Source organism: Cebus imitator, unplaced genomic scaffold, assembly GCF_001604975.1.
Source record: "Cebus imitator isolate Cc_AM_T3 unplaced genomic scaffold, Cebus_imitator-1.0 Scaffold100, whole genome shotgun sequence".
Lineage (NCBI taxonomy): Eukaryota > Metazoa > Chordata > Mammalia > Primates > Cebidae > Cebus > Cebus imitator.
In genome coordinates, this window is record NW_016107415.1 from 1,489,082 (window position 1) to 1,492,905 (window position 3,824).

The 3,824-nt window shown below is 31.6% G+C and overlaps 1 pseudogene; it reads right to left on the bottom strand.

Moving 5' to 3' along the window:
- Window positions 1-1,664: 1,664 nt before the first annotated feature.
- LOC108310025 lies at window positions 1,665-2,139 on the bottom strand (annotated as a pseudogene).
- Window positions 2,140-3,824: the final 1,685 nt, after the last annotated feature.

The following is a 3,824-nucleotide window of genomic DNA, read 5'->3' on the forward strand; positions in this document are numbered from 1 at the left end:
TAGCTAGATTTCATCAACTATTATAAGACAATTTTTTCTCAAATATCAGTTAAAGCACACAAATCTATGTTTAACTGACAATGTATAATTAGCTTATAATTGGTACAGGAAAGCTAATTCTAACTCAGATTATTTGCCTGAATAAAGCATAAAATTATACAAAATGTTTTGCTTCCTCATACTTTACCTAGTGATATGACAGGTATTTCATATGTGCTTAGAATTCTTAAAAAAGTTATTTTTATCTCAGTTTTTATGTCATACAAGTATATTTAATTTAAAAACATATTTTTACAATTAAAATATTTATTTTAAAATTTTTTGTTAAGTATAAAAAATATTTTGAATCCACCAAATCAGAATGTATAGCCATGTGCAATATTATCACAGTATGACTTTCATCAGCAATTACATCTCTCAGCCTCTAAATGTCAAATTATAATTGGCATTTAAGAAAATTGCTTCAGGATATATATCACATATCTTTTTAAATATCAGTTGGTATTTTTAGCTATTATTTCATTACTACTAAATTGAGTACTAGTGTCCAATTAGACATTAATTACAAGTCTAAATATGGCTAATGTTCTAATCAGGATATCACTAGGCATTTTAGTTTTATTAAATTAAATGCAACGGAATTCAACTTTGCAGATTTCACAATTCAAACACCCTTTTAATTATAAAGGTTTATTCGAATGGGATAGAACAAATGCTCTCTAACCTTAAAACTCTGGTGAAATTAAACATGATATTTAGTGGAATATCACAGGAGATCAGACAGGAAAGGATTGCTAGAGACCCTGAAAGAAACCTCCCACAAAACTCCATAAAACTTTGTCATAGTCAACCCAGCCCCTGCTTCAGCAACTCCCCCAACAAAGTTTTCTAACTGTTGCAAACATCTTCCTTTTGTTGAGCAAAATTTTCTCGCTGTAATTTCAACCTTTAATTTTATTCCTGCCATTTGGAACACACTAGAATAAATTTATTATTCCTTTCAAATATTTGATGACAGCTAGTCTATTATTCCCCTGCCTTACTTTCTCTAGGGTAGCTGGATATATTGCAGTACACCTTCATCATTTTCGTTGCTCTCTCCTGAGCAATCAGCATTCTTCTTAAAATAGGGACCTCAGCTATTGGAATGACATGTCTCCAAAGCTCTCTCAATTCACAATCTTCTTATAAATGTAATAAACTACATCCTCTAAAGAACTGTCAGAAACTCTATAAAGGTAGAAGATGGCTTTGGGTATTTCTGTTATACCAAAATACCTTTTAATTTAAAAAAATAAATAGTTTCAGGGACTTCTAACTTGTAGATAACAAATAAAATACTACAAAACAGTCCTTGTCTCAAAATATGTGTGTGTGTGTGTGTATATATGTTTATATATATCTATATAAATATTTAAATCAAATATATATATAAATATAAATAAAAATGAGCATTTACATAAGAACAAATAGAAAATTGGCAAAGGTAGGACAGTAATTTACTGTTGTCCTCTTCAATCTACAGGTAATCTGTCCAGGAAACATACAGTTTATGATGTCTTACTTAGTCTTATTACCTTGTTTTATTTAAACTTATCTTTATGTTAACAAACAATGTCACATAAAGAAATATTTTTGTTTTTTAATTTCTTTTTTTTCCCTGATTTCAAGTTTTAATCAAAGCTTTTATATAAGATTACTTTATTCCTGCATCTTCTCAATTGTTTTTTCCTTGTATTTGCCCTTTTCCTTTCCTACTTGGTGAGATTTGGCTTTCCATTCAAGGATCTTTTTGCGGTCTTTGTCCAGTTTTAGCCTAGTGATAACCACCTTGCTGAGGTGAATGCCTACATGGACAGTTGTGCCATTAGCCTTTTCCTGCTGCACCCGTTCAACGTAAATTACGTATTTCTTCCTGTAAACCTGGACTACTTTGCCAATCTGCTGACCTTTATAGTGTCCTCGTACGACCTGAACTTCATCATCCTTTCGGATGGGCATGGATCGCACGTTGTACTTCTGTCTCAGCTCTTTGGAAAGAGGGGAGGACATAATCTTCCTGCGAATGTGGGAAGGTACATTGAAATGCCTTTTGCGATTCTTGGTTCAGTTGGAAGTCACAAAGGGATTGAACTTCATTTTGGCAGCTCCTGCTTAGGTGATGGCCGCAAAAGGGAAGAGCTGTTTTTTAATTTCTATGCTTCAGTTCTCCTACTGGTTCTTCTCATATTCAATCTATACTAATGCCGTTTTTTTCAAGTAGGCTACATAACTGGCGTATTTGCTGAGATGCTTTTTAAGTGAAAAAGTCTTTCGGTTACTTTCTTATCTTAAACACAGTTTTGCTAAATGTAATATCCTCTGATCACAGTCAATTCAGATTTAAAACTATTAGTAGACTCATGAAAATACTCATTAGTTCAAAACAAGAGAAAGAAAGTTATTAAAATAAGGTCTTCTGCTTTGAAAGGAACTTACAGGAAGAAGTACAGCATTTAAGTCAGTTCTATATTCTAAAAGATGTTTCTTAATAAACTTTAAAGTTTATTATAATTACAAAGTGTGATGAATTAGAATCAGAAAAGAGTTATTTGATAAGAAAACATAAATATAACATTCCAAATTAAATTTAAGATAATGAATATCTAAATTATTTTGTGTAAAAACCTCAGAAAATAAAAATAAATATGAAGTATAAAATAGAAATGAAGAACCAAGAAATTCAACATACAGATATTATATTTGAAAAGAAAGGAAAGAACAAATAAGGAAACAATATCTAAAAGTAATATTTTGGTAACCATTTCTTTATCTTAAAAAAGGGTCATTTCTATAAGCCAAATAGTAGTAGAGACTCATAAAAATATTTCTTACTGAAGTATTTTAATTTCAAGATTGGGAAAGTAAATCATATAAGTACCAAAAAAAAAAAAAAAAAAAAAAAAAAAAAAAAAAAAAAAAAAGGAAAACTGAGAAAAAAATCCACAACTGACAGGTCAAGGCAAAACAGTCAGATCATACCACTGCTGTAAGATTTTGAAGAAAACAAACAAAAAATTGTGAACTAAAATGTCTCCATCAAATTATGCAAAAAATACTACAGTGAAATAGTATATAATTTTTATATCTTCTCTTCCAAATTAGTCAACAGTGATATTTTCCACGGTTTACTATTCAAACCTCTATTCTTTGACATGCTTATGAAATCTAAGAGATCTGTTTCTACTGGGAATCCATTTTCCCTGCCTTTCATAAAATTCTCTGAAGCATTCCTCATGACATACTGATTATATCCTTTTCTTCTCTAATTAGTCAAACTCTAACCAGAGGAAAATGCCCTTTTCCTAAATCTAGAAATTATTACATGGTGTATGTTATGGCTTGGATGTCACCACAAAAACTCATGTTAAAATTTAATCCCCTATGTGACAGTATTGAGAGATGGGGTCTTTAAGAAGTGATTGGCACAACAGCTCTGCTCTCATGGATGGATTAATTCATCTATAGATTAATGAGTTGTAATGGGAGTGGAACCGGTAGCATTAAAGGAAGAGAAAGAGAGATGTGAGCTAGCACGTTAGCATGCTCAGCCTCCTTGCCATGTCCTCTATTACCTCAGGACCCAGAGAGCCCCCATGAGCATGAAGGCACCCACCAGATGCAACCCCTTGACCTTGGACTTCTCAGCTCTGAATTATAATAAATAAATATTTTTTCTTGATAAAGTACCCAGTTACAGGCTTTCTGTTATAAGCAACAACAACAAAAACTAAGTGCATTAAAAAGAAGAAAACGTATTATTGCTCCCTAGGTTCTTCCTTGAA